Here is an 18,658-nt window from a genome sequence, read left to right as displayed (position 1 = left end):
ATGACTACAGTTCTAAGCTTGATCTCTGGCATTTCTGACCCAAATGTTTGGCTTAATTTTTAATTTTTTTTTTTTTAATTGGGGTCAAAATCTGTGTTCCTGCTGACAGGGTTGCTCTCATCACTGTGGATCTGAATTTTGAACCCATGTAAACCTCACCTTGTCACCTTCTTAGCATTTAACACTGATAGTAGGAGGAGAAATGTTGCAAGCATTTCAGTACCTTCCAAGCCAGTGTTCACCAGAATGCTGAGTTGGATGAAAATTAATTGCTAGCTGCTGTTTTTGGATTTAGGCTTTAGTCCTGCAGCAGATAACTCATGTTGGTATAGGTGAAGTGCTGGGAAAGTGTGACTGGAAATAGGATAATGTAGAACCATCTTTTTGAGTGGAAGCTGAGAGTTTGGATTAGGTTATTGTGTGACCCCTACATATTTAACTATTGGCTTTACAATTTATCCAGTTACACTGTTGCTTCTGGTAATGTCTGTTCCTTTACAGAGCAATTCACACATATTAATCCAGCAGAAAACCATCTAAAAAAATCCACTTAGTTTGCTGAAATGTCTCAGGAGAGTGTTGGGCAGTAGTGGCAGAAGAGTCAATTTTCCTTCATCCTTTATCTGTGGATTAAGGATGAAGGAAAACCTGGCACTTCAATACCCTTGGTGACCTCAGGGCTAGGAACAACAAGATGAGGTCCCATGAGCAATATGCTCATGATACTGTAATTACGATCACTTTGAAATATGCTTATTTTCTGTGTTGTTGTGTGTGTGTGCTTCTTTTTTTCAGAATTATCTCCAATTACCAGCTTTCCATTTATAAACAATACTTCCCCTTCATTTGTCACATCCTCCTGGATGTTTGCTTCTCAGATTCTTCAATACTCATCTGCTGCCTCAAATGATGCTAAATGACTCTCTTATAGTACTAGAAAGAACCCTCTGTGGAGTACTAAATTAAGTAGTAGCAGGTAGCTGAAAATTAGCAGTAACATACTTAACCAGGGATGTGCAAAAGAGAATGTGACTTTCCATTTCACTTATTGCTAAAAAAGAGTCGCTGAAGATACAGTAAAGCTGTTTTGTGTGTAATTTATTTTTAGATGCAACTATAACTATAGAATAGTTATAACACAACTATAGAATAGTTTTGGGATTCATTTGATTGAGTGTGAAGTCTCTATAGACTTCCACAGCTAGTGGAGAGAATTACTCTTACTAGATGGCAGTTCACAACATCCTTGTGTAGACTAGGTTATCTGAATTATCTCCTTAAATTCTATTTCCTGTAAAGGGAAGCCAGAGCTCTTGGTTTAGATACAGTAATATTTTATTCTGGTGGTGCAAAGCCAGAGCAAGACAGGGGAAGGGTTTTTTTTCACATGATACAATGTCTGTCATTAGGCCAGCTAAGTAGTTTTGAAAAAATGACACCAGATTTTGGGTGAGTCATTTTTTCAGGTATAAAAGCAGAGGTGTAGGTTTTAGAGGAAATCACAAACTGAGAACAACTTCTCAACATTTATTCAGGAAGAGATGCAAAACTGAGTGTCTCACCCAGGCCCTTGGCCTGCCAATGGCATGTGTAAGAGGATGAAGACACAAGGTGGTCTTTCAGGATAGAGAGAAGGTGCAGGCTGGGGACAGGCTTGTCAAGCTTGTCAAGAGAAGCAAAAGCAGAAGAAGGGGAGCTCACAGGCCAGTGATCATTGCCTTCATCCACACAAATGGCAATGTCAATTTGAGTAATGACCAAGAAGTGACTTGAATATCTGTTCTCTGTCTGGTTCTGGCCCTCTGGGTTGTTTTAGGCAGGACATTCAATAAAACCTAAAAATAACTGAAAAGGAGAGAGGTTTGCCCTCTGACAGTGGTGTGCCTCCTCCAGTAGACTACAAAGCTGCTGTAAATACTTTCTGTGATTCTTTTGTCTGTTTCCTCCTCCATGCTATCTCAGACCAGCATGAGGATATGGATTGGTGCCTCATGGGGTCTGCAGGCAGTCCCCCTGACAGGTGACCATATGGGGATAGCAGAAAAGCCAAGGAACAAATGAACTTCAGAAGAGATAGAATCACAGAATGGTTTGGGTTGGAATGGACCTTAGCAAGATCTGGTTCCAATCCCTCTCTGCCATGGAAAGGGTCACTTTCCCCTAAACAGGATAGTTCAATAGGATCAATCTTGGGCCAGTGACAGCTCTATGGGTGACAGGGCTCAGCCTGGAAAGCAGAAGATCCTGCTTGGATCTATGGGAACCCATGGAGCTGGGTTTTTAAATCACTGACATGAAATCCCAGGGCTCTGTGGCCGTGTGCCCCCAGGAGCAGAGTCACAGGGTGGCTCTTGGAAGCTGCAGCTGGCCAGGCAGAAGCTGCTCCAGGTGGCTTAGAGATGTAAAGCTCCTCAATGAAATGCCTTTGCACTCTCTGGCTGCTTGTTAGGCAGCAAACCTGACCAACCATCAAAATTAAACCACTTCTTTAAAATCCATATTCCAATGTACAACATAATTTGCATTTAGTAAATGTTTGTTAATTGTTAATGAGGTAACAGTTGGTAAATATGAATTATTTAAGGCCTGACAAATATGATTTGATAGCAACTTGGCCAAATTTTTAAGGGAATAATTATACTAATAGTGAATTAGAGCTGGCTGCATGCTTTGGTCCATAGAAACTGGCTAATCAGATGGAAAATTTGGTACAAATTTGACCACACATGCATTTGGCTATGCATAGATCTGTAAACAAATTTAAAGTCTGCATGTGAAAGCAAAACACCCTTCAATTTAACATATCTTAATCTCTAAAACATAATAATTCCATTGTAGCAGTTTTTCACTCTAGCAGATTATATTTTGGTTTAGTTTTTTCTGTTTAATTGTTATGGAATAAATATATTCTCATTTATACAGTATTTATTTTATATTAATTAAATATCTTAATAAGCCTAAATTAAATGTACTAAAAGTATTTAAGTACTACTAAAACTAACAAACAAAATCTCCATGAGAAGGTAAAATCCCAAATAAATTTATTTTGACTGCAGTTTTGTTTAGATTTTCATCACCATTTTTGCATACTAATATTTTCAGTGGGCTTCAAGAACATGCATCCAAGAGCTGAGAATCTCATATAATGAATCTTATACATCTGCTAGCTCTATGATTGTGATTGAATAACATATTAAACTTTTCCAGGCTCCTTCTGCTTGCCATATGAGAGCTGCAATAGTTTCTTCATGTTCATTTATTCTTCACATCTGAGTAAGGCCACATGAACAGCTCTGGTGCTGCTGTTGTTTAATGACAGAAAAATAATAATAAATAGATCAGAGAACCTGCCTAGATTTACCTTTCCACTGAAAACAAGGAAAAAGCCTCTAGCACCTGCCTATTGTCAGTGCCCATGAAATGTATGCCTGCATGGAGATGAAAACACCAGCTGCTCTGTATGTGTTATCTCCCACTAAGACACATTATTTAATTTCAAGGGAAGCAGAGTTGCCAGCAGTGGCACTTGGTGATCTGTGCTCATTTCCACTACTCTGCCTTTGTCATAATTTTCAGGTAAGCTTGCACCTCATCCTGTGCTTTGATAATGTAAGCATTGTAATGGAAATCAATTACAGGTGGAAAAAACTCCCTTTTCTATGAATATTATGTTTTTCATCATGATTTAGAGTGCTAAGGAAGAGACCTGGATATCCCATTACTCCATGCAGCAGCAGAGATGGTAGGTGAACTATAAGTAAAGTTATTGGGAATTAGAAGCTAGGCAAAGTATGGCAGAGCAGCTATTTCATCACTCAGTATATTCCCTTGAAAAACACAGGAATAAAGGGCTTCCAGAAGTTAAGTTTTGCAAAGGAAGAGTGTGGCTGACATGCTTGTGAGGAGGAGAATTGGATGTAATTTTTACCTAAGAGGTTGGGAAATTATATGCTAAAGGCTGTAGAGGAGAAAATATCTAGGGTTGAAAATTGTCTAAATAGCAGCAGAGAGTGAGAACATGAAAGGTGGGGCAGATCAAGTATGTCAGAGCAGACCTGTGAGCCCTGAGAGTAAATATCTTAATGAAATACCAAGAGTAATCCTCCACCCAAACCAGAGCATATATATAAAAGGAAAAAGGACCTTGCTCTAGCCAGTTAATAATGACTATGACAAACTGCAAGGGAATTGGAACCTTTCTCCAGCCACTTAATAATGTCTATGATAATGTGTAAAGGAATTAATCTATTGTGTAAACCCAAATAGAAGGTTTAGTATAATCCCCATAACACAAAAATAATTTGCATTGTGCAATCAAGAAAGAAGAAATATACCCATCCACATACTATGTTCATATAGATCATGAGCATGTGGAGTGCTGAAGCAGAATCAAGGAGGACAGCTTCTATTTGCTTTTGAAACCCTATTTTCATCAGGGTTAAGTTTCTGAAGTTTTGTATCCATCCAGGATCCAGCATTATGCAAGAACAATGTTTTTCAAATTCAGATCTGAGCAAAATAGACACTGGTACATGCAGCTATTACACTGCACTGCTTTAGCACAGCTAATCAGGAATGATCATCCCCCTTCAAGGAGACACAAAGACCACAATAAACTAGGCTAAAATGTGCTCTTGGGCCTGAAGAAGTTTTACAGCTGCAGAAACATTCATCACTGGTAACTCAAGGCTAATAGCTGTGAAATTTCTAAAGGGAATATTTTGCTTCAACATTCAAATGACCTGAGGTTTAACAATGTTTCATTGCAGCTGAATTAAATGTTTTGATATCTGGAGAAATGAAGTAAAACCCTCCCTTAACTCATTCTGTGCCCTTTTTGTACATGTGTGTCAATTCTGTTTGATTAATTAGAGAGATTTGTGGATCTGTAAATTTGCACAAAAAAGGGAAAAAACCCTGAAAACAATCTGTCTATGCCCCTTGCTTTTGCTGTGCTATTATTGTGGTTTTTTGTTGTTGTTTTGTTCTGTTGTTTTCTTTTTTGTTTGTTTTTGTGCTTTTTTCTTTTAATGAAAAATATCCCCGAGCTTAAAAAATTTTACATCCAAGGGTACAGTCTGATGTAGGTCATTGCATAGACCTGGGAACACATTTTCTAATTTTGCCATTAAAGTTATATGGAGCCATTTGGCTTGTGTGTAGATTCTGGGGATGATTAAAATCTTTGGAGTGACTCTTCAGTTAGTTAAATTAAAAAGGATTTCATCCAGGAAGATGAAATGAAGCTAAGTGTTTGTCATTTGCCACAATAGCTCATCTGACTTAAGGGTACTATTACCAGAAGGATTACTAAGTACAATCATTAATGATGAACATTTTGGAGGAAATTTTCACACAAGACCCACTTAAAACAGGTTTGTGTTTATCATTGCCTGTCTTTTCTATGCTTAATTAACAAGAGATACTGAAAATGAAATATGATATAAGACTGAAATGAAATAAGTTGCAGCACCTTCAAAGTTCTGTTGAAATTTCCAGCAGGCAAAAGACAAAATGAAAATTATATTATACCTCTCATACAAGTGTCACAAGTGAATTCTCTGTGTTTGTTTGTGATTTTCATCAGACCTTGCTGATAAACCCTATTTCTCTTCTATCACTTACCTTGCACTCCTGAAATTTTCCCTACAAAATCTGCAAGACTGAATAGACACTGTGATCAAACCTATCTATATGAGCACAACAAAATATCACCTTCAGAAAGATATCCATCCTGGCCCTTCTGTACCCAAGGAACAAGTACCAGCCCAGGATACTTTTTCACAATATTTGGGATCTTTCTTGGGGCACCAAGTAAAATGTAAATTTGTACTGTTGGAAGGACAAGGCATTTTTATCTGTGGTGATTTTTGTAGCTATTGCATTCACATTCCTCATTGCCCATAACTTTATAAAATCAAATAGTGCATTTCATGTTTCTTAATGAGGGCTTTGCATTAAGGATGAAGTGCTTTGAACTCTGTATGCTTCTTTTCAGCACAGCATGGATCCTTGGCAGAAATCTACTGATCACAAGGAAGACCAAGATGAAGGAACATTAGGGCAAATCAGGGCATTCTTGTGGATGCCAAATTTTGTCTTCTACCACCAGTGAAGACTATATTTTATTTGCTGAGTACATCAAGCTGTGCTGTTAAAGCAATGTGATTGTGGATCTGCCTGCAGTTCCTTTTTCTACAAACTCCATCTCATTCACAGGAGCTGCATGGAGTAACATAGTCCAGGAAACTAAGGGCTCTAAGCACCATGCATTAAAGTGAGGAAAAGAGGAGAAAGTCAAGTTATTTGCCAAAGCTCAGAGCAAAGTAGTGGCAAATGTCTTGCTAAACTTCAGGGGTATTTTGCTGCAGACTTTTGTTTGCATAGTAACCAGTCATTTTTAAAAATGCTTTGGTGGCTTCAGACCTTCAAGCAGATAAGGTTTACTAAAAGAGAAATCATCATACAATAAAAGATATGACAGAACTCAAACCAAAGCAGTAATAGAAAAGACACTAATTTGAAAGCACAACAAGAAGAAAGCATGAGTGCAAATCAACCCTGCTTGAATATTACAGGGAGTTTTCTTGAAATAATTCCAGTCAAATTCATGTGAGATGCTGTCCTGAGAAGTTTTTCCACTACCCTCACTTCTCCACAGCACTGTGCTAAATGGTGACCATGTTAACCCATTTCAGTTACCTTGCAGTTTCCCAAGGAACTGAATTGGTGGCCTAGGGATTCAGTTTTCCTTATTAGCTTAATTAAGTGTTTTTTTCTGGAGCACAGGAAAAAGAACGGTATGCTTGCATCTCTATTTAATCAGAAAATTTTGCTAATTTGAAAACTCTGCAGTGATACACCACTGACACAATAAAAGTTACTGCCACTGATTAGTCCTCAGAGACATTTTATGACTCCCATAAATCTCAGAGAGGGAGTTCAGATGGCTATCCCAGGTGTAAAAACCCCAATGAACACCCAACCACTTTAATAAAACAGACAGGAGCAATTTCTTTTCCTGTAATCTACAGAAACATATGACTCTGCAGGATGGAGAGGCAAAGAGGATGGTGAATGACATCTTTCTATGGACAATGTGACTGGAATTCTAAATTTCTTTCCCTTTAGGGTGGTCATCTACAGCTGTCTAATATTAAACTACATGCAGGGAATCTTGCCCAGCCATTTCCAGTGGAGCCCCTGAGCAAGAATGGAAGGATTTTATTTGGCTCCCCAATGGGGAACTTTGTGCCCAGAATGAGCTGAAAAACAATAAAAGTTTTTATTGTCACTGATGGAAAAAATTATAAAACAGACCAACTCTTGTTACCCTCACAGAAAAAGAATGAGGGAATATGTTGTATTTTTACTGTATTGGCAATATTTTCAGTTTCTGAGAACTTCTGGTGACCAGAAAACTGGGCTAGAGGGAATTCTAGGTCAGATTAGAGTATTTAACCATGTGGACAGGGCATACAAATCCAACTTAAAGCTTCAACTTACCATGTGGTAGATTTATACAGTCAGATGCATTTTAGCAAGAATTGTTTTGTTTCACCTTTTTGGCTCCTAATGTTACTTTTTTTTTTTTTTCACTCTCTCAGTTTCTCAGGAGATCATATTTTTCTTGAAACTCTTTGACTAAATATTACCAAAACTAATGGTTTATCAGAAAGTTTGAACTAGAAATAGAAATGAAGGTGGCTTCAGAATCACACTTGCAGTAGACTTTAATATTTTTAAATTAACTCCTCTTTTAACTGGTGTTGGAGTTTTCACTATCATTTTCCATTAGCAGAGGCTGTATTATTGAGGGAAAAGGGTAAACCACAACTCATTATGCTCTGAGATAAAGAACTGAAAGATACTGAACAGGAGAATTTGAGACCAACCCAAAACAGATGTTAGAAGTGTAGAGATAAAGTAAGAGGAACCTTAACCCCCAAAATGTGCTGACCAACATACTAAATGAAGGATAAAAAAATCAAACCAAAACAAAACCCCAAGTAGGAAACTGTAGTGGGTTGATGCTGGCTGGGTGCCAAACACCACCAAAGCTGCTCTATCACTGCACTCTGTGACTGGACAGGGGAGAGAAAACATAGTGAAGGGTTCATGGGTTGAGATAAGGACTGCAAGGGATTCCTCACCAAATATTGTCATGGGCAAAACAGGGTAGAAATAGAGATATTAATTGAATTTATTGCTAACAAAATCAGAGCAGAATAATGAGAAATAAAATAAGATATTAAAAAAAAAATCCTCCACCCTCAGAGAATGGGGATTATGGTCAGTTCATCACCTGTGGTTTCCCCTGCTGCTCAGGGAGAGGAGTCATTCCCCTGCTGCACCGTGGGGTTCCTTCCATGGGAAACAATTCTCCATGAACTTCTTGGATGTGAGTCCATCCCATAAGCAGCAGTCCTCCCCAAACTGCTGGAGGGTCACTCTTCCATGGGGTGCAGTCCTTCAAGGGCAGGCTGCTCCAGCAGGGGCTCCTCTCTCCATGGGCCTCCCACAGCATTACAGCCTCCTCCAGACATCCACCTGCTCTGGCATGGATCCCTGCATCCCCCTGGATCTCCCTGGGCTGCAGGTGGATCCCTGCATCCCCTGGACCTTCCTTGGCTGCAGGTGGATCCCTGCATCCCCTTGAATCTTCCTGGGCTGCAGGTGGATCCCTGCATCCCCTTGAATCTTCCTGGGCTGCAGGTGGATCCCTGCATCCCCTGGACCTCCCTGGGCTGCAGGTGGATCCCTGCATCCCCCTGGACCTCCCTGGGCTGTGGGGGCACAGCTGCCTCACCATGGGCTGCTCCATGGGCTGCAGGGGAATCTCAGCCCCTCTCCCTCCTTCTTCTCTGACCTTGGTGTCTGCAGAGCTGTTCTTCTCACAAGTTCTCTCCCCCTCTTCTCTGAATGCAATTACAAAAATGCCATAACTTTTTTCTTTCTTCTTAAATAGTTTATCACAGAGGTCTTACCAGCATTTCTAATTGGCCCAGCCTTGATGAGCAGCACATCTGTCTTTGAACTACCAGGGATTGGTTCTGCCTTCCCACTGAAGCCACCACTGTAGCCCCCCTTGCTACTACAGCTTGGCCATGCAAACCTAATACAGAAACATATACATGCCATTTAGGAAGACCTGGAAAACAACCTGAAATGGGAGAAATTCTTAAGTGAGCTAATCTTGGCTCTATTTTAAGATTTTTTAATCCTGGTTTTGGGATGTAGCCTGTCAAATTCTTGCAATGTATACTAAATGAATAGGGTGGAGTAAATGAAAAGTCTAATTTTCTAAAATTGCTTCAGCAGTGTGTTGCAAATCATTGCAGCATGGAAGGAAATCAGAATTTGAAACAGTTTACTTTTGTTTCCTTCAAGTAGAAATGACTGTTAAAGATGTAAGACAATTTAAAAGACACTCAAATCCAAAGCAGTAGCTTTTCTGCTGCCTGCCAGAAGGCACAGAGACTTTGAAATACCTTTTAATTTAGAATACCTACTTATTTATCTTTTTATTTTTAAGAGAAGACAGAGAAAGAAAATCGAATGACTGCCTGAAGTATTCTGAAGATGCAGCTTTCTCAGCTTTATGCATGGACTGTCCTTTTATGTGTGAGAGAACCACATGGGAGGGACAAGTGCTCAGAAGAATATAGTTTTTCTGTTGACATAAAGGGCTTGAAGATCTCAATGTGTTTAACTATCAAAAAGAAAATTGAGGGGTGATTTGATTATAGTATATGAGTACCTCATGGGGCAAAAACACCAAAGGAGTCTTTGTCTAGCTGAGAAGAGACTTAGCAAGAATCAGTGATGGGAATAAAAGGCTGACAAATTCACATTGCTAATGACTTTTTTTAGTGAAAGCAAAGGTATGTGAGAATTGTAACAAAGTCCTAACCAGACACTGGAATTTATTCTTCAAGTAAGAGAGTAGCTTTCTATACAATGTGTCCTTGACTTGTTGGACAGAATATAAGGGAAATAGAGTGCAGTATAACAGCCACAGAATGTCAGAATGGGTAAGTTTGGAAGGGACCACAGGGCCACCTGAACTGTAAGGAGATTCTTCCCCATGATCAGATGGAACTTCCTGTGCATCAGTTTCTGCCCATGGCCACTTGTTCTATTGCTTGACACTACCAAGCACAGCCTGGCTCCCTCCAACCTCTTCATACCTCCCTTGATCCTTAGGGACACTCATGAGGCTCCCTCTCAACACAGAAATGTGAAAACACTTCTGGGAACAGTGGCTTGGGACATCCCTCTATTCCAGGTGTGCTCATACAAATACCTACATGAGCATGAAAACTCCATGTAGGACCCATGTGAGCTCACACATTTGTTGAAAGTTATGCACAAGTTTCTTCTGTTATGCAAAGGTTTCCTTGCAGCAGTAGAGTATGAATCACATGTTGCACATTGCCCTTCACATTACAGAAAAAGAAGAAATAACTCTTCCCAGTCCTGCTTTAGCTGTTATATGGGAGGGCTTTTTCTTGTGCAGCTTAGATAGAGAGAAGGTAATTGGTGTAATTATATCTAAGATTGCTACTGTTTTCTGCAACTGAAAGTAACAGATTGTCAGACACTGGCCATATGTGTGCTTCGTGTTCTTTTCTATTCAGTTAATCAATAAAAATAATTATGAGAACAATTTCCATGTCAAAGAGAGAATGTGTTGCCTTTTCACACTGAAATACATTGGGGGTGGGGGATGGTGGCAGCAGAAAACAGTAATTTTAAGATGTGGAAAGACAGATATTGATGTGTTCAGTCTTGGGTAAATTGACAAGAAAAAAAGGAGGAAATGAGAAGAATGAATCAAAACTGAGTCAGCTACCTTAACTGTTTCTTAAATGAGGTGTGCCTTATCCTGTGCTGATAAGAATGTTGACTAAGCCTCCAAATCCCACTGTATCTACTGAAACATGTGTGGCACTTGTTACCCCAAAATCATGTACCCTTTCAGGGATAGCCTGGCTAAAGGAAATAATATTTCTTAGGTTAATCAGACTCACAATGGCCAGACTGGCATATGGTTTCTGTCTATCTCAGTCATGGCCAAAAATCTGGGTGAAAAGACAGTTATCAGAGTAGGAAACTGCATCTTTATAAATGAGATGAGTAAAACATGTCTTTGTAAGTGTTCAAACATATGCAGCTGATTATATTTGGACAATGGATCACACTAGTGTCACTGGGCTGGGGGTAATTTGCAATTGTGTGATGGCCTGGCTGAAAGGGACAACATGAGGGAAAGTACAGCAAAGGATAACTGAGAGGAGAACAGTTTGAGGGTATTGAGCTTGCCAGTAGGAAAGACAAGCAAAGCCCTTTTAATTTTTTTTTATGAGTTTGACAGAGCTAATGAGAAAGCAAGTTAATCTAATCCTTTCAGTTACATGAGTGTGCCTGGGGATTTCTCTGGGATGTGGTATATAGGTACCTTGGTTTAACTCAGCCCACAACTAAACACCACCCAGCAATTTTCTCAAAACATCCCCCATGGTGGCATGGAAAGAAGAATCAGATAAAAGTAAAAAAATGCCAAAATTCATGGCTTGTGAAAGAATAGTTTAGTAATTAAAGCAACATAAAATTATACTAATAACAATAAAAAAAATAGGAGAGACTGAGAAGGAGAAATAAAACCCAAGAACAAACCAAATCAATTCACAATACAAGTGCTCAACATCCCATAACCAAAGCCTGCCCCAGTTCCAGCAATCCCTCCAGACCAACTTCCTCCAGTTTGTGTACTGAGCCTGGCATTCTGTGCTATGGAATATCCCTTTGGCCTGTTTGGGCCAGCTGTCCTAGATGTCCTCAAGGCAACCTGTGCAGCTCCTCACTGACAGAACACGGGAAAATGAAAATTCCATGACCCAGGTTAAGCATTGTTTGGCAGCAACCAAAACATCAGTGTGATGTCAACATTATTCTCATACTGAATCCAAAACACAAAACTGTACCAGCTACTAGGATGAAAATGAACCCCATATCAGCTGAAACCAGGAGAATAGGATCCAAGTTCAAGAGAAGGGCGTGCTTTAGGTGTAATGGGCCAAGAATAATGTCAAGTCTCAGAAAATAGGTGGAGATTTTCCTCCAACAACTGTGTATGTAAGAAACTGATTACAAAAACAAACATGCAGAAGTCAAGTCTACTTTGTTTGGAGCAGGTTCATTATGCAAGGGCTTGCTGAAAAGTAAGATTCAGTTTTATATCAGTTTTTTACATTTCCCAGGGCAGACATGCTGTCCACAAGAGGATCTTCTCCAGAAATTTATCAGAGTCCTAATCCTTTGGCATTCACCACTCTTCTCCATGCCTATAATAAATGAATTAAAGTCTGAGACATGCCTAAATTTTGTGCCTTTTCAGCAGAGAGGAATAAATGCTTACAGGACACAAACCATCTTCTCCTAAGTGGACTGCTGGAAAAGATCAGATGAATCATAAGGCAAAAGTGCTTATTTCTCTTTATTGACTGTAAAGGGAGTTGATGGTAATATAGGCTCATCCATATGCTGCTGTGTGTGTCATTTTCTGTGAAAAGCTCAAACAGTTTATTAGTCACCCTCAAACTGTCAGTACTAGAATTAAGCAGAAAAAGGCTTTGGAGCACTCAGGTGCTCAGATATTTACTTTTATTCTAACAAAATGTCTGAAATAACCTGTAAGAGAAAATGAGTATTCCTCACAGAGTCCTAAGGATCTCAATATCTGAGGATATTGAGGATATCCAGACAGGATACTGAGCAGTCAAGGAGATAGAGGACAAAGAAATATGTTCTGATACGTTACCATGTTCTGATGGGAAAAAAATCACATTACAGATCTTTCCTATTTTGACATTTTGCCAGGTTTCCCAGTGTTGTCCTCCCTTCAGAAGTATAAAAAACCCCAACCCTTTCTAGTTTTGTGATGCACCTGAATTGATTCTTTTACACCAAAACTAACCTTCCCTCTCTGGAGGACTGAATGGCAGAGGGACTGGCAGATGTTATAGATATTTAATTTTGGAACAAAAATATTAATTTACTAATGATGGGCTGATGATGCTTCGATCTATTTCAGCCCATGCTCTCTTGAGAAGAAGTTTTGGGATTTACCATACTCAATAGTAGAAGATCACACTGTCTTCCAGATTGAAGGCAACTATGAACATTAATCAAGCTCTGAGCCTTACTTCACTATGATTGAAGTATTACAACTGAGGAGGGAATGGAAAACAAGATGGACAGCCATGGAAATAATTAAGAATGAAAAGTGAAAAGCATGGCAAGACAGCACTAAAAGTCAACAAGAAGTGACTTTAGCAGATATGTATATAATGTGATTTCAAACCCCTGGAAAAGTCCAAGTTCCCCCAGAAAAGGAGTTTTCCCCACAAGTGGCTCTGCTGACAGAAGAGCAGGACACCCTTTGGTTGAGCTTCTCATCTGTGTCTCCAAATACTACCTCAGGCAACCACCATGGTGCAATCAGTGCTGTTGGTAATGCAGCTTGTGTATCTCTGGGGTAAGATAAACCTGGCTGAGAGGAAAAGGCATAACCTGACAAAGAAACAAATCTCACCTTGACTGGGTATTTCTCAGGACCATCTGGCTGCCACACAGAGCTGGGAAGGGTATAAAGTCATCTGCTGGGGAAGGTATGTACTCAGTATCAGCAGAGTCTGATCCTGCAGTCATCTCTCCACAGGGGTCAAAGACAGACACTCAGCTTGGAATGCCTCTGGGCCAAACAGCAAATGTTGGGCCACAACAGAAACAGGAAAATATTTCATCCTAAAGTACATACAACAGGACAGAGACTTTAGGAACATTATCTTCCCCACTCTACCTTTTTAAAAAAAGTGAAATACTTAGCTAATAAAATTGTCTTTTTCCTACAAGTGAAGCAGTTAATGTAAAATTGCTTAACTACTAGCAAGACTTTTTTGTCTCTTTGAATGAAAAAAGTGTATTCACACCATTATTAACTGAAATTACATTAAAATATTGAATCCAGTCAGGGTTCTTTTTCTAAGGTTCTCAGCTAAAGCAGATTTCACCCCAGAAGACAGCAAAGTTTTGGGTGCCCAGTGAATTGACAACAGAGGAAATACAGCAATATACATAAAACCTCAGTATCCTAAAAGACTCTAAAAACTTTTCACTTTTTATTCCTGCTGTTGGCTTGATCAATTTTCATTTGAAAAGGTACTTGTAAGGTCCTCTTGAGACTGAAATCCCACTGTAATTATACCACAGTACTCTTCAAGACATATATTCAAATGAATGGAAATTCCCTAGTCAAAGAATGATAATGCTGTTATCTCCTGCTTTTTTTTTTTTTTTTCCTAAACACATTGAACCCCCCAGTTGTAATCTACAGGAGAAGGAAATAGAAATAAAAGTTTTCATTCTCCCCCAAAAAGAAACACCACCAACAAAAATTCAGAACCAACCAAATCCAAATCCAAACAATCAAAAATCCCAAACAAAAGAGCAACATCAGACAAACTTGCTCCCATTCCTGTAATTTCTGAACCTTTCCAGATCCTTCCTGATATCTGCAACAATGTCAGAGTTGATGAGCCTCCCTTCTGGCAAAGGAAAGTGATGTAGGACAGGCACATAAATCATTGGATCAAGAGAAAGTTAGAAGTATCCAAATTATGTGTATCCTTCTGTGGGAGAGAAACCCCATAATATATTCAGAGAGAGTTTATCTACTCCTTCTGGATAGCCAGCATGAACACCAAGATGCCCTGAAACCCTTCACCATCTGCACTGAGTCACATAAGTTGATGGTCATCACCAACACAAATAAAATAATAGGACTGAGAATTTATAACCCCTATAAAAATGAGTAGCTTGCAGGAACTACAATTTCAGGTATGAGACAAGGAATTTTGCCCTGTCCTTCAGGTAGACATTCCCTTAGAGGCTTTCTTTTAAGACTGGTATTTGAACACTCCCAAAATATAGAAACCTAGTCCTGTGATGAACATGGAGTTGGAAGCAATGATCCTTATGGGTCAACTTGACATATTCTATCATTCTATGAAAAAAAATCAACACCATTTCTTACTTTTGCATAGAAAACAGGTGGAGATTAAATGTTTCATCAGAATTTAGCAGACCACACCCATAAATCTCCTGACCCCAGGGAAAAATCTAGATTTGTACTGCTAACCATAGATATTGTTTATGTTTTGATAATATGACATCTTGTGGGAGCTGAGCCACTGAAAACAGGATCTTACTTCTCCTGAAAATATTATCAACTTTTCAGTGGATTGCTGCTAAATTTTGCAGGTTTGCAGTGAAAACTGATATTTGGGAGCAAAGCAGCAAAATGAGTTAATATGTGCCAGAGATGTGAAGGCAGTATAACAGCTTTTGGAAGCTTACCAGAGGGCAGAAATCAGGCCTACTCATAAATAAGGAAGACACAAAATTAATAATGTTTCAGAAGTGACTGAGATAACTTACAGTGGTATCAAGCCTGTCATCAGTAAAAATATACATCAAAAGAGGTTGAAATATTAGGTACAGAGAAAACTTACTCAAATACATTTGGAAATCTGAATGCATACAATCCAGCTGGTCTTGATCATATCACAGGGCAATCACCTCCCAGAGTTATTGAAGCTGTAGGCTTCACCTACTCTTGAAAGCTGCAGCAATAAAATTGATGATGTGGCCCCATAATTGAGGATGATTGAATTACTGCAGGTAGGCAAGTTCCTTCATGCCAGCTGAGCCATGGTGACTGGCTCTGTGTGCTCTCCTCTAAGTCATGTCTATTACTTTCACTGGCAACATAAAACCAATTTACAGAAACTAAAGCTAAAAAGCAGAGCCCCCCCTTTTCCAGTCAGAGTAGTATATTTCACTTTGACTTAAGTAGATTCATAATTTGTCTCAAGTAAGCTAGAAGTTGAGAGGTATAAATATCTGGGGCAAAACTAAGATAAAAGTAAATTACTTAAGAGTTTATTAAAAAAATACTACTGTGGCCTTCAGGCTAGGAAGAAATAATCTTTGGAAATGCTCTGTGAAAAAAAAAAACAAAACAACAAAACTTCTAAGAATTAAAGGCAGGATAAAAAAACCACCAAAATTTCTAAGAATTAAGGGCAGGAATAAAAAGAAAATAATGTAAAAAACCAGCTCACAGGGCTGGATTTTTCCATTATTATTTCATGAGTGTATCCTCGTTTTTTTAATCAATTTTCTTGCTTTTCTTTCAGCAAATTGTGGAATAAAACATTTTGAAAAGTCAGTGAATTAATCAAAATAAGGCTCCAATTGTCCCCATGCTAGACAATACACGAATTGCTGAAGAACAAACACTGGTTGGAAGATTTTCTTTTCTAGAAGCACTAAAATTAAGCAATTCAACAGATATTTGAAAATTTACTTAAGTATAACCATCCCATTTCAAAAGGTCTTATATGGAAAAAAAAAATTATGATTACTCTGGACAGAAGATACCCTCTGTATCAACAGCCTGGAAAAAAGTTTTGAATGTCAGAATAAATTTCAGGAACAGTGTATTTGTACATTACTGAGATTGGAGAATTTTCTCTTAGACTGAGTACCTCATTAATGAGAAAGTAAACAGCACATTATTGAAAGCCTGCAGGTCATATTGCACAGAAATTTGTGTTAGAGTAACCCAATCAAGCACAGGCTTAGTACCATAAATATAGATAGAGAGAGAATAAAAGAGATTTAGAGAGATTTAAAAGCCAGATTCAATTGAAGATTCCCCTACTAATCTAACACATGTTCAGGATGAAAAGAAGAAAAAAATGAGAAGCAACAATGCTGAAAGGTACAGAAAGATGACAAAACAGCATGCATAAATTTGAAATGTATGATGGCAGCTGAAAGTACTTGTGCAAATTGATGCTGTTTATGCAAGTGCTTGGTACCCTGCACATGATAGTTCTGGCTCTGTATTCTCAAACAGGGTCTATAAACCAGGATGCTCAACTCAGAATCCCAGGATGCATTCTAAGAGGAGAAGGATGCCAACAAGTTTTAGGAAGCAGAAGAACATTTTATGATACTGAAGGATATAGGAACATTTGAGGCATCTCATTTAACAAAGCAATGAAAAAAACAGGGAAGAGAAGGAAATAAAGGTAATAAGTGGCAATTGCTTGAAAGGAGTAGAAGCCTAGAGAAGGTAAATGAGGCTAGAAATGGAAAAAAATAGATTAGACATTAGGAATGTAAAATTGTAAATTAACTTATTTTTCTTTTATTTTTTTTTTTTACCTTCTGAAATAATCTGCAGATAATCAAAGTTCTTTTTCTTGTCATTTTCCTGGAGGTCAAAGTCACCATCAAGTCTTTAGTATGAGCCACATACTGGCAGCGAGCAGGTTAATGGGAACTAACAAATCTTCATTTTTCCATTAATTTTACCTGTGTTTTTTCTCATCCTTCACCAAAGCTTCCTCAGAGGTCCAGTTATGAAATATATAAAATTAAAAAGCTGCTTGTATTTTTTTCTGGATAACCACGATTGTCTGAATGTACATTGCCTGATCCATAAGATTTTCCTTTATTGGAGAGTGATGTTTCCAACTGGTTGTGTATGAAGCAGGTCTTTTCCTTTCTTTTTCTTTCCAGCAGGTTTAGAATGAATAAATGTTCCAAATCCACATTTCATTAGCTTCTCCTTCTTCAGCAGTTTTTTCAGCATCTGAAATCACCATTTCTTGTGCCTGTTGCAGAGACAGGAGTTCCTCCATAGTAATGTTTGTGTAACAAAGATCCATTTTCTCCTCTTCTAATTTTCTCCAAACTTAAGCAATCTATTCAAAATTTCACACACACATTTTCCTAGCAGACCATACCCCCAAAAAATTTATTGAGAAAATCAGCCAGCTTATTTATTAACAGCTATAGATTAAAAAAAAAAAAAAAAAAAAAACAAAAAACCAAAAAAACCAAAAAAAACACAAAAAAAACCCAACCAAACATACCAGGAGGACTGCAGTCTGAAAAAATTATTTTGGAAGATGAGTGTCTCCAAAATTACAGTGTATAAGCCCAGGGTTTTCTAGATTCAGCAAAATCTAAGCAACATCTGATGCCTCTGGCTGAGAATAGTCGAGAAATCTTTTTTCAGACTTGAGTAGTTCAGATTTTTATGAAGGTATCTCCAGTGAAAACAGGTTAAGAATGACATCACTGTGTGCTGTGGCTTTCAGAAGGGATGTGAAATTGTGAAGGTAAAGGGCAGAGCAGCCCAGTCCCAGAGCAGACCACTGAAATCCCCAGACTTTTCAGTTGCTGAGCTGAATGTGTGTTTTAGTATTTCTCATGGCAAAAATGATACAATTTTCAAGGTTTCCCACACAGTAAAATATAATTTTGAAATTATTCTGGTTTCCCTTAATTCAAGGTAGTTTTCCTACCATTTCTATATCATTCAAAATGCTGGATTTTTATTACCTTTATTATTTTTTTTACCTTACTGATCCCATGATCCTATGATCCCAAGTGATCTACATTTAGACAGTAGGATTGCTCTCCAGGCTCTGCTGCCAGCATTGAAGCCTTTGGAATCTTGGGCATCTGGTGCACATATAGAAACTTAAATCTAGGTGTCTTAATCTGGAAATTAATG

This window comes from Oenanthe melanoleuca, chromosome 1, assembly GCF_029582105.1.
Source record: "Oenanthe melanoleuca isolate GR-GAL-2019-014 chromosome 1, OMel1.0, whole genome shotgun sequence".
NCBI lineage: Eukaryota > Metazoa > Chordata > Aves > Passeriformes > Muscicapidae > Oenanthe > Oenanthe melanoleuca.
The sequence above is the reverse complement of the archived record's forward strand: the minus strand, read 5'-3'. Positions refer to the sequence as shown.